The sequence below is a fragment of the Cibotium barometz genome, chromosome 7 (genome assembly GCF_041138505.1).
Source record: "Cibotium barometz isolate CiBa-2024 chromosome 7, ASM4113850v1, whole genome shotgun sequence".
In the NCBI taxonomy this organism is placed as follows: domain Eukaryota; kingdom Viridiplantae; phylum Streptophyta; class Polypodiopsida; order Cyatheales; family Cibotiaceae; genus Cibotium; species Cibotium barometz.
In genome coordinates, this window is record NC_141052.1 from 25295660 (window position 1) to 25309523 (window position 13864).

At 37.8% G+C, this 13864-nt stretch overlaps 1 long non-coding RNA gene across 2 annotated transcripts; it reads right to left on the reverse strand.

Annotated features, from left to right (window-relative positions):
- Positions 1 to 7442: 7442 nt before the first annotated feature.
- On the reverse strand, positions 7443 to 12006 carry LOC147636825 (uncharacterized). Of its 2 annotated transcripts, XR_015266268.1 has the most exons (3): positions 9553 to 12006; positions 8565 to 8977; positions 7443 to 8472 (listed from the first exon to the last, which is right to left on the reverse strand). It is a non-coding gene; the product is annotated as an uncharacterized LOC147636825 (long non-coding RNA). The 2 variants fall into 2 exon arrangements; XR_015266267.1 differs by having other exon boundaries at positions 7443 to 8977.
- Positions 12007 to 13864: the final 1858 nt, after the last annotated feature.

Here is a 13864-nt window from a genome sequence, read left to right on the forward strand (position 1 = left end):
ATGGAAGAGTACTTCGATATCACCGGGTACAATGAGAAGAGCAAAATGGTTCTTGTAAGGCTGAAGATAGTAGAAACAGCCAGAGTACCATGGAGAAACCACTGCGAGACAAACCGTGTGGATCGAAACACTCAGACATGGAATGATCTCAAAATTTACCTAAGGAAGAGATTCTATCCTCCCGGATTTTTGAGAAAAAAGATGAACGAATTCTTAGAGTTAACCCAGGGGAGCAGAACTATTGAAGCGTTCGCTCTCCTCCTCAAATACTCACCACCACTGGATGAAGAACAAGTTCATTCGTGGACTGAACGAGCCTTTGAATATCCTAGTGAAGAATGCCAAGCCAATTTTCATGGCCGAAGCAGTGCGGATGGCGAAGGATTTCGCCACCCAAGACCTTCGATGTGTCAAGGTCCTGCCGAAGCCAGCATCATCACCTTTCAGAAGGTTTTTAGCTCCAAAAGGTGATTCCAACCTTCCACCATCTAAGAGATATAAGAATCAAGCCCAGGATATGGGAAGTTCCAGAATGGAAGAAATGTCCTTTTCCCGGAACTCAATCCCTTGGAATTCAACTTTAGAAGTTCCACCCTTGAACAAGGGAGTGAAATGCTATAACTGTCAAGGATTTGGACATCGCAGTATGGATTGCCCAACTCCTTTTGAAACAAGGTTTTCAGGGCGAGAAAATCAGGGATCAAGATTCTAGACTCCAGCTCCTTTCCTTCCAGAGTAATCAGGTTTCTTTCCAACACCATATTAGAGAATTTGGGAATCTCCCAATTCCCATTTTTGAATACTAAAAAAGGGGGACATGGATAACATGTTTGTAAGTTTCTCAAAGCCCTATCATGTGACCTATCATTGGAAAGCGCTTGAAAAATGGGATCTAAAGAGCCATAAACCACTCATTTTGGATTAATGGTGTTCAAGTTATGGAAAATCCAAAGTTTTGACCACATGTCCCAACAAACTTGTGGGAAATTCCCATATTCCCCAATATGGTGTTTTCTACCAAAATCAAAGAAATCCCAGAGGTAGACCCTCTAACCAAATCGCAGTTTTTAATCCAAAATAATGCAAGACCTCTGCCTCAGAATAGGTGAAGTCAAAGAGAGATGTTCCCAAAGTGACCGTCCACTTCCAAGGTAGTAACGCTGGAAGTGATTGAAGAAGAAGAAGAAGATGAAAGAGATCATACTCCACCTACGAGATGAGGACATCTTGCGTTTTTTAAGTGGGGTAGGATGTAAGATTCCTCTCTCAAGCTTTTGAGGTGTACAGGTGTAAGAACCTCCTCTTCTAATCTTGTAATTATTCCCCTCTTTGAAATACAAGAAAGATTTTGTTTTACCCTGTTTTGACCTAGAGAGAGAAAATATCTAGAGAGAGATAATCCAAAATTGAGATATTTTTGGATATAAAAATCCTCCTAGTGTCTAAAATGGTTTCTCCTAAAACAGAAATTCAAAAAGAACTTTTCAATGTGCATTTGGAATTAATTGAAAATAAGTATAAAGGACCTTAGCCTAGGGGTCTAGATTTTCAGAAATTTTTGGATTATGGTCCAATTGGATCAATCCAAGTGTAGGGAGGAGATAAATCCAATTTATAAAAGAAAAATACCCAAAAATGAGTAAATGCTCACATAAGATGAAGAGTTGACCAAGGACAAGGTTTATTAGTAAAAAAACTATGAATATTACTAAAAACAAATGAGATATTTTAGGTATAATGATTTAATTTTGACACCTTGGTAAGGAGAAGGGGACTCTTCAAGGAGGCGCCTATTTCACATGTGGTGGAGTTTTACACTCAAAAATACTGTGGTATTTTTATCTCTCCTCTCTCCTAGATCAAACCAAATCAAAAGGGAGCCAAACTAGGTCAAAATCTTGTCCAAATTCAGCCAAACTGAACCTCAAAAATTCCATAAAATAGTTGGACTTGGTTAGAGGCCTCCCTGACTTATAAATTGATCCTTAGCCCTGTGTAAAAAAATATGAAAACTTTACCATGCCAGTATTATACTGAAATAATGATATTTTCTATTATCCTCTACAAATTGAAGAGATTGGAGCTTCTCTCTCTCTTCAATCTTCCTTGGAGTCTTCATCAACATACCAAACCAATTGATTGGTTGGGGGCCTCTACTTTGATTAAAGAATCAAGCAATCTATAGGAGGTAAAGTGTGGTTTATGGTCTTTTTTTAAAATCTCCAAATGTTTCTCTCTTCTCAACCCCTCTCAAGCTTGAGAAGCATTAAATTGAATGGCTTTTTAATACAATTGAAGTTCTTTAATGAATTGTAGTGATAAAATACATAAATTTTCATTTATGCTTAGATTAAATGTTTTTTTAAGCATGTCTCTCTCTCCCCCCAAAGAATGGTCATTCCTATGACCTATTCTATACTCAAATGATGCTTCTCATGAAGCAATTCTCTAATCTAAAAGTAATTTCTATGCTTGACAAATTAGAGGCCAAAGAAGTGGCTTTTTAATGTATTTATGCTATTTAATTTATGAAAAAATCAGGAATAAATTCTATAATTGGATAGTGATCCAATTAATGGTTATTCTATCATATGATATTACTAAACTTTATGCTTTCAAAGTTATTGAGAATTATCAGTAATAGTAGCGGAGCTATGGTAAAATTTCTCAGAAATTAACACATAAATCATTTTCATTCATAATATGAAAAGACGACTTCCTATCATATTCTAGGATTAATCATCCTAGGTTAATTGATTAATTCTCATCATAACCATGGATAAATTGATTTTAATGTTTATGCACAAATAATTATTTAGCAAAAAGAAAAATTTCTAGTTAAATGTTAAAAGAGGAATTCCTATGACATTTGGAGTTCCAACATTGAGATGGGAAAAGAGAAATTCCTAGCATATTGAAATTAATGAGTATTTTAATTAAATTCAAAGGTGAAATTTAGATAAATTTATTTTATCTATGAGAAATATTTAAATGTTAAAAGAGGAATTCCTATGACATTTGAAATTTCATCATTTAGATGAGAAAAGAGAAATTCCTAGCATATTGAATTAATGGATATTTGATTTAAATTCTAAGATGAATTTTAGATAAATTTATTTTATCTATGAGAAATATTGAAATGTTAAAAGAGTAATTCCTATGACATTTGGAATTCCATCATTTAGATGGGAAAAGAGAAATTCCTAGCATATTAAATTAATGGGTGTTTTATTTTAGATGAAATTACTTTATGAGAAATATTTTACGATAAAAGAGGAATACCCATGACATTGGAATGCAATTAATTAAATGCAAAAAGAGAAATTCCCATGGTATTTGAGATCTAAGAAATTAAATGAGAAGAAGAGGAATTTTTAGTATAATTCAATTTATGATTATTTATCAAAAGTGGAAATATGGGTAGAATTGATTTCTGTAAATTCCATGAATTCTTTTATTCAAAAGAGGAATATTGAATATAATTCATTTGAGAAATTGAGAATGAATATGGAAATAGTCGTTGAGAAAAAGAACCTTTAATTAGGCCAAGCAATTGGCAGAAATTTAGAAAAAGTCCCATTATCGGGATCAACCTAGAAAAAGCTATTAAATAAGAATAGCATGTGAATGGATGAGATAAGGTGAAAATAGGATGCGATAAGATGTGTATGGGATGTGATAGGATGTGATAAGATGTATACATGATGCGATAGGATGAGAATGCATGTGATAAGATGTGTATGGGATGTGATAGGATGTGATAAGATGAAAATACGATGTGATAAGTTGTGATGTAATGAGAATGAATGTGGATGTGTATGTGGAAGAATGAATGTGGATGTGTATGTGGAAGAATGGATGTGGATGTGTATGTGTGGAAGAATGTATGTGGATGTGTATGTGGAAGAATGGATGTGGATGTGTATGTGGAAGAATGTATGTGGATGTGTATGCGAAAGAATGAATGTGGATGTGTATGTGGAAGAATGGATGTGGAAGAATGTATGTGGATGTATGTGGATGAATGTATGTGGATGTGTATGTGGAAGAATGAATGTGGATGTGTATGTGGAAGAATGGATGTCGATGTGTATGCGAAAGAATGAATGCATAAGGTGATTCTTATCGATGTGTATGCGAAAGAATGAATGCATAAGCTGATTCTTATCCCAATAAGGTCTAATTCTACATATGAGACATTATATTCTCTGATTAGTTCAGCTTTGGACATCCAAGACTTGATGTCTCTATCCCAAATATCCCACCAATAGCAGATTCCTTTCCTATGCATCCTCAAAGCCACTTCAGCTTGGGCATTATCAATTGGGGGGGGAGGGGAATGCTTGGCCACCAGATAGAGTCTCTCCCATGTATACCCCATATGTAGCTAGGCTTCTCAGAAAGGATAAGGTCGGTCTTGATAGCATTCCAAGCCGACCAAAGTGAATGGACCAGTTGGCTACCAACCAGTTTCACCAAGTATTTGCTAGCCATAATTGTGAGCAGGAGGAGCTTCTTCCACTTGGGATATTGCTTGAGCTGGAAATGTTCAAGATTTTTAGTGATCAACCAAGCCCAGTCTTCAGAGGGGTAGAGAAAGCTTCTCAACACCCACTTGGCAGCCATTCTATTAGCCAGATTGGACACATCTTTTATTCCAAGGCCCCCTTTACCTGTTTCCAAGCAGCACCATTCCCACCTGACTTTAGGGACTTTCCTAATCCAGGGGTCTCCTCCCCATAGATAGTTCTTGCATAGCCTTATGAACTGCAATAGATCAAAGTCCAGAGGTCTCCAGCTACTAAGAAAGTATATGATAGAAGGGATAATGAAGTGGTTGATTGCCATCTTTCTACCCCCCAGGTTTAGATGCATTTTCTCCCATTTGGTAAGTTTCTCTTCCACCTTCATCACCGACGTTAATGGTCGGGCCTAGTCATTCCTTCTCATACTTGTCTAATGAGTTCTTGTCTCTTGAGCCTTTAAACTGTATGAGAGGCGTCTCACTCTTGAGCATTTAAATCGTATGAAGGCCTGAGACGCCTCTCAGTATACTACTATCGGAGTAGTTCTCACATCTATTTTTTATATCTTGCATGTGGTGATCTGATCTTCGTCGACTTGCTTGGTTTTGCAGATTTGAAACAGGCGCTTCCGCACGCAGTTCGAGCTCTCTCTTTCTCTCTCTCTCTCAGCCCCGCCCAAAATGGACAAGCTTTCCATGAAATGCTACGTGGGAAGGTGGATCTGCGCTGCATAACGATTCCCACGGTTTAGTGCTCGTTCGCTTGGAGTACGCACCCCAACAGTCAGCTCTTGAAGGAGATGGTGGACTCCTGGCAAACGGGAAAGGGTCGTATGCGGCCGACGTCTTTTGCAAGCCGGATTTCAGCCTGCTAGCCAGCGGCAAGTTCACGGCCTAGCTCTTACTGATCGTGATCAGCTTGTTGTAGCAGAGGATCGGGATGGTGTTGATGTGCATGTACTCCTTCTTGAAGGAGTAAAGGTCGTCGACCCAATAGACGTGAAAGGCGGTGTCGTCTTTCAAGCTGCGGTTGATCGTCTCTTTGTCGAACTCCGCTCCTTGACAAAACTTCATCCCCAGGTCGGTAGCACGGAAGCCACCAGAATCTGCCCGTATGCGCTTGTAGGACTCCACGTCATGAAGGCCTCCTGCATGGTGCAACGAACTCCTTCGAGAAGGAGCAAATCATCCCCATCGTCTGCTACAACAAGCTGATCACTCTCTTCCTCCATCTACTTCAGAGCTGATCTAGGACCAGGAAAAGGAATGTGCTCGTTGTCAACGAGATCCAGCAGTTGAGGGTGCTAGGCTATCTCGACAACGTTGGTCTATGTTCTCATTCTCTTGTAGTGATTCTTGATGCTTATGTATGTGCATTACCTTATTTAACTCAAGATGCAAAGATGCTTGTGTACGTGTGTTTACCCTATTTAGCTACTACAAAGACACACAAAGATGGTTCAATAGACTTACCTTCTTCTTCTACATGGTCCTTCTAAGGTTAACAGGTCATCTAAGGTTATAGCTTTTGCCTTCATCTCTTGCTTACAACTATTTGTCTTCCAAAAAGTTACCTTATTGGTACATTCAAAAGTATTATGCCCTTGCTCCACATTGATAACACAAGCCAAGTCTTTGAGCTCTTTCCAAGAATTCTCGATCATTCTACCACACTAAACCTTTCTTGCTCCTCTTCTATGTTGATTCTGGTTCATGTTCAGGGGTTGCATGCTTCGTGTTGGGACAGGTTGTTGAATTGCATACTACTCTAAAAATGGCCTTGACCATGCATGCACCGTACGTATTGACATGCATAGGCCTGAAATACATTCTAAAGCTTTGGTCATATTCTTTTTGGGTGTTGATGTGCGTGGTGGTGGTGTGGGCATTTGCACAAAGGAAGGTAAATAATATTACCCCCTTAATACGTAACTAAAGATTATTGATACAATCACAAAACCAAACACCCGAAATATTCTGCTTTTCCATTATTTGTTGGTATGGTCTCCCCATGCTAATCACATTGTTAGCTTGCAAGAGTGTATACTATAAAATAAAAGAGACGTATATTGTTTATCAATTAAAAAAATTGTATATTCAAAGGTCACAACCATATGAAGAGTCATGTTGTACACGTCTTGATAATTATGTATAATGCTTAAGGGCTTCTTTCATCCTACATTTTTGTGTGTATTTGTGTATCCTACTTTTTTTTGTGTATGTGCATCTCGTATAGTCAGTGTACATGAGAAACTTTAGTTCTTAACATGATGTGTTTTTGCCATCTCTCATTCGGTGTTAATTTATTATTTTACCCTTAAGGGATGAATGGTAAGACATGTATCACCACATTCTTTCTTTCTTCTATTCTTAACCTCTGTGTTGGGATCACAAAGTCATATGTGTTAAATTTATATTATAAGGCATTCATCCACTAGCTCACAATTATGTCTAAATACCAAAGAAACTAGTTTTTAATGCTTTTGTCTTGTTACCTAGGTGGTGGTGGTGGGAGCCCAAGCCTCAAAATTGATGCCTTGCCAACCCTTTCAGAGGTATTTCACTTCTCACGTAAAGTTGGTTAAAATTCTATCCTTAAATATAATAATGGGGTCACCCTTAATGATGTGAATTTTTTAACCGTTTATAGGCTAGATCTTGGAAAGCCTTCCTAATTAGAATAAAAAGTTGGCTAAAATTCTATCCTTCAAATGAATTTATGGGGTCACCTTTCAAATCTATGGTTTGGTGGGGGATTAGAGGGAAGGGGAGGTAAATAATAAACCCATTTCAAATTTAGCTAACGATACAACCAAGAAAACAAAATGGAAAGTTCTCTTACACACTAAGCCTTTCTAATTGCAAGAACTTTTTATACCACATTAGTAAACTGCAAGATCAATCAATTCCGCCATATATTATGAAAGCCCATGGTTTTCTTATTGGTTATTATTACAAGACAATTTTATTTGGCATCAATCAATTCCGCCATATATTATGAAAGCCCATGGTTTTCTTATTGGTTATTATTACAAGACAATTTTATTTGGCATCATGGGTGCTTAGTGTTCCTAGCGACCATATCGTGGGTGCTTAGTGTTTCTATCCATCGTATCGTGCAGTAACAAGGCTCCAATGGAGGTTGCCTGCCATCCAGAACCCAACGTTGTCAAGGTATCCTAGCATCCCTGGTTTGGCCATGAGTACCCTCGACTGCTGGATCTCGTTGATACAACGAGCACATTCCTTTTACTGGTCCTCGATCATGCGGCGGACTTCAGGGACGGCCTCCTGCATCAGCTCTGAAGCAGAGGGAGGAGGAGAGTGAGCTGCTGATGGGGCGTTACTGATCGTGATCCGATGAGGTCGCCTTGCATGTGCTCCTTCTAGAAAGGAGTTCGTTGCGCCACGCCGGAGGCCTTCATGACGTGGAGTCGTACAAGCGCATACGGGCAGATTCCGGCGGCTTCAGTACTACCGACTTGGGGATGGAGTACGCTCAAGGAGCGGAGTTCGACGAAGAGACGGTCAACCGCCCTCTAATCCGCAGCTTGAAAGACGGCACCGTCTTTCACGTCTATTGGGTCGACGACCTCTACTCGTTCAAGAAGGAGTACATGCAAGGTGACCTCATCAACACCATCCCCATCCTCTGCTACAACAAGTTGATCACGATCAGTAAGAGCTAGGCCGTGCTGGCATCCGGCTTGCACAAGACGTCGGCCGCATACGACCCTCTCCCGTTTGCAAGGAGTTCACGATCTCCTTCAAGAGCTGGCTGTCGGGGTGCGTACTCCAAGAGAACGAGCACTCAACCGTGGCAATCGTTATGCCGCGCAGATCCACCTTCCCAGGTAGCATTTCACGGAGAGCTTGTCCATTTCGGGGGTTGAGAGAGAGAGAGAGAGAGAGAGAGAGAATTGCACGCGGAAGCGCCTGTTTCAAATCTGCAAACCAAGCAAGTCGACGAAGATCAGATCACCACATGCAAGATATAATAAAACAGACGTGCGTGAGAATTACTCAGATAGTAGTATACCGAGAGGCGTCTCAGGCCTCTCATACGATTTAAAGGCTCAAGAGTGAGACGCCTCTTTTTGATTTTGTTTTTAGAGACGAGAACGAGAACGTTCGTTTCTGAGAACGAGCACGCTCGTATGAGAGGCGTCTCATACGATTTAAAGGCTCAAGAGACAAAAACTCATTAGACCGATCTGAGAAAGAATGACTAGTCTGTGTGTTTGTGTGTGTTTGTAAGAAGGGTATACCGGACCCTTATGTAATAAAAATAAGAGAAAGAATAACTAGGCCCAACCAAGAACATAGAGCCACTGAAAGCTTACATTGCTTAGCTTCTTGTTGGCCAACAGTCGGACTCAGCTGCACAACTTTAAAGAAGGGGTGGGGTGTCTTTTTCGTAGTTAAGACATGCAGCTTGCCAGTCGAGGGTTGCTGCAACTTCAAAGGGGTGTCCATTTCGTAGTAACAACATGCAATAATATACTAAATGATATTCAACCAATGTAAGTTTTGTTCTATTAAAGCGGAAGGCTAGACTTCATGAAAGTTTAAGTGGCACTTTGGCCATCTCTCGTGGATATCAAAATGCCACCTTTTCTTTAATGTTGGATTTCTTATTTTCTAATATATTTAGGTTCTACATAGAAATTAATATGGCATCATCATCTTCTATCTTATAGCCGATGCTAATTAGCTAGAAAATAAGAAACAAAAGTGTTGTTGTGACCAACACGAGTTTTGAATTTTCTTTCTCATAGGAAGGAATTATCGCTTAGCAAAAATCTTAATCTTTTCTCTAAAGACTTTATCAAAGTTGTCCCACATTTCATTGTCGATCTTTGATGCATCATTGTTGTGGGAACAACATTATTGCTATTTTTACATGGATTTTATTTTCACATATATTACTTTGTACTCAAAAGTAAGAAGGTTACCCATGATAAGCCTTTAAGATACATGCATGTATCGTTGCTATACACATTTTACAAAAATCTTAGAAAAATTACCTTTTCTCCAAAGACTTTATCAAGTTGTCCCCCACACTTCTTTATCAAGTTGGCCAAGAGTCGGGGACTCAGTCCTGCACAAATTTAAAGGGGTGTCCTTTTGGTAGTAAAGACATGCAGCTGGCCAGTCCTAAGGGTTGGGGCAACTTCAAAGGGGTGTCCTTTTCATAGTAATGACATGCAGCAATATCTTAAATAGTATTCAACCAATGTAAGTTTTATTCTATTAAAGATGTTTTACCTTCAACAACATGCTTGAAGCCGAAGGCTAGACATCATGAAAGTTTTAGTGACACTTTTTCCATCTCTTGTGGGTATCAAAATGCCACCTCTTCTTTAATGTTGGGTTTCTCATTTTCTAGTATATTTAGGTTTTACGTAAGAAATTAATATGGCATCATTATCTTCTATGTTATAGCCAATACTAACTAGTTATAAAATAGGAAACAAAAGTGTTATTATGACTAACACGAGTTTGAAATTTCTTTCTCATAGGAAGACTTTATCAAAGTTGTCCCACATTTCATTGTATATCTTTGATGCGTCATTGTTGTAGACACAACATTATTGCTATTTTTACATGGATTTTATTTTCACATACATTACTTTGTACTCAAAAGTAAGAAGGTTACCCCATGATAAGCCATCAAGGTATATGCATGTATCATTTCTATACACGTTTTAAAAAAATCTTAGAAATTTTACCTTTTCTCCAAATACTTTATCAAAGTTGTCCCACACTTCTATATCCATCTCTGTTGAGGAACATGCATCATTGTTATGGGCACAAAATACCCATGATGACAAGCCATCAAGGCACATGCATGTATCATTGTTATAGACATTTAACAAAAATCGTTAGCTTTTCTCCCAAGACCTTATGAAATTGTCCTACACTTCTTTTTCCATCTTCTTGAGATGCCTGCATCATTGTTATTGGCATAACATTATTGCTATTACAACATGGCCTTATTTGCACATACATCACTTTTTTGTACTCAAAAGGAAGAAGGTTACCCACCACCATGATAAGCCATTAAGGTACTAGCTAGAGATATCTTAATTTTGGATTATCTCTCTCTAGATATTTTCTCTCTCTAAGCTAAAATAGGGTAAAACAAGATCTTTCTTCTATTTCAGAGAGGGAAATAATTACAAGAATAGAAGGGGAGGTTCTTATACCTTTATACCTCAAAAGCTAGAGGTATAAAGAATAGAAGAGAAGGTTCTTACACCTTTATACCTCAAAAGCAAGAGAGAGGAATCTTACAAAAGTTAATGCAAGAGGCTGTCCTTGAAGTCTGTCGCATGATCCAATACCAGGAAAAGGAATGCGCTTATTGTATCAATAAGATCAAGCAATCAATGGTGAAACCAGGCATGCTAGGCTACCTTGACAATGAGATATACATATATATAAAAAATTAAGATACACAAATATACACAAAAATGCAGGATGAAAGCAACCCTTAAGCATTGTGCAAATCAACAAACAACATAAAAGTGCTCACGAAAAATGATTTTTTAAGCAAGTGAAAAAACCCCCTACTAATTTAAGCTGGGATTTCTATTACAGGCTGGTTTTTAAATGGCGCCATGTTAAGTACGCTAGTTTTTAAAAGCCAAAACAACAATCATTTTGGTTTTTAAAAGAGAAGCTCTTAGTTAACCAAAAACCATTTAAAAAACACAAATCTAAAACTAATCCTCTTTTACTATGTTGCCAAACAAAGCTGTTTGTATGAAATAACCACTCACAGTCAAGACCAACTCAAATTTCGTCCCGCTTTTTCAATTTGTAGCCATTGAGAATACCTCCAAGAGTCCAATGCGAGACCAATGCATGTTGACACATAATACTACAAAAAATAGGCAACTAAATTGAAGTGTGGACTATAGAAAACATCTATGAACCTTGCAAACAATGAAGATTATTAGTTTATTTTGGCCTCACACATGGTAGAGGGTTTTTATTTACAAGCTCAAAAGTAAGAAAAACAAAGAGTGTTAACACCACACCCACCATATCTAGAAAAGAAAAAATATACAAATGGACTAAAAAATCAAAGAGAGACTAGAAAAATGACAAAAAGATATGAGAGAGAGAGAGAGAGAGAGAGACAGAGGAGTTAAAAGCATGAGCTTAATATACTATAAGAGAGAGAGAGAGAGAGAGAGAGAGAGAGAGAGAGAGAGAGAGAGAGAGAGAGAACAAACAAGAGATAGAAGTCAAAATCATAGAGATTGATATATTACAAGAACCTACCCAATCCTAACTCTGATTAGAGAAGAGTTAAAGGACATTATCATCATTGGCCACAATTAAGTGAAATAACTAATTAAATGGACTACACACACATGTCAAAAGCCCCCCCCCCACACACACACACACATTCAAAACCAATGCTCACAAAAAAAACAAAGTCATTAAAATCACTCACTCACACTTATACACATTAAAATCACTCACACTTATACACATTAATGCTTCCTCACAGCCACATATACACATTCACACAAATACACAAATACAAACACATTCATGTGCATGCAAACACACACACACACACATGCAAAAATAAATGTACAAAGCTACTTCCAAAAAACAAGGAACAAAAGTAGAGTGAAGGGATAAAAAGCCTCCAAGATTTGTTCACCCAATCGAAGACCTACAAATAAAGAATAAACAACAAAACGCTGTATAAAACAGCATGGAAAAATAATTGAGTATCGTGCATATAGTGAAGCCCACCTAACACCTTCACCATAAAGATGTCCGCTTGTCTTTGCTCCACGTTTCCACAAATCTATTACATCTGCAAAATCAAAATCCTTGAATGAATAGGGACCCTCAATAGATATTCTCATCAAAGACTACAACTCTGGTATTGAGTACATTTTGAAGCTTGGTCTTTATGAGATTCTATATATTAAAACCTCTCTCAACAACAAGATATACTATAGCATTGGAGCAATGTTATTCCATCTAGTCTTAAAATCATAGGATATTTCTCTCTCATTGTTTCATTTCTTCCAGTAGCAACCCAAGTATCTCTAAGGCTCCATTCTTTCCAACTAGTCTTAAAAGCATAGGATATTTCTCTCATTGTTTCATTTCTTCCAGCTGTAGGAACCCAATTATCTCTAAGGCTCCATTCTTTCCACTCCTTCGGAACTTGAAACTTAAAGGTTTGATACTCCTTTTTTGTCTCAAAATCTCGAACTATAAAATCCAATTCCTCTCCTGCCCAATTCTTTTTTCTAACCCCATAAAATGATGCAAGCATGAAAATTTTACGATTCCCAAATTGTTGAAAGACCTCTTTACTAGGAGGAAAACTATAAGGTGCCAATGTCTTAAAGCAAGATAAGATGCTATTATCAGAAAAACGATCTTTCAAGTTAGCTATTACTAATTCAACAAAAGATGTTCGAAATGACATACAATTAAGAAAATCAAACCCATCCTGCTTCTTGTGGATATGAATGCTCCTATACATAGACCCTCGAATGGAAGCTTGTAGAGCATGAAGTTAGCCACCATCAGGAGGCCCGTACTCTGGAATAATAAAAAACTCATGTCGATCTTCATTACATGCATTCACATCAATTATAAGATCCACAAAAAAATATGACTTTGGTGCATTTATCTTACTCTTAATGATTCCAACAATAGAGGTCACATCTACAAAGGTGTGCTAAAATACTTTGCTAAGAATTACAAGTCTATCTAGAACATCAGCCAAAAACGTCTCAAAATGGGCTGTGTAAGGAATTTCGCTAACTTGCTAATTAGTAGAATGTTGACGGTCAAAACGGCTCCAAATTTAGCCGTTTTGGATATTTAAAGCGTATCTATCTGATTGAATACGTATCTAAGTGCATATTTTAAAATCTAAAAAAATATATCGTTTTCATGCTACTCTTTAATGGCTCGTCTCGAAATTTGTCCTCTTTTAGTGACTACGTGGCAAAAAGACCATTCTCTCCAAACGCGCTCTTATCCATTCTCCAAAAAAATTTCACTCCTCTGCTTCTCTGAAAATTTCACAAGCTACATCTCATTCTCATTTTTCTGTGTCTCTCATGTTCTAATAGCTCTGCTTATATTTTTAGCTCTGTTAGTAATGAGTGATACATCTAATCGTAAGTTTCATTTGAATATCAAGCTCAACCAAGAGTATGCAACTACACGGAGTGTCTACCAAAGATCCCTTTCATGTGCAAATGAAGCTCAACATCTTCGCAACGAAGGAAAGAAGCATATTGACCTATGGACAGATGGAAGTCTATATCCACCGGATCCCAAAAC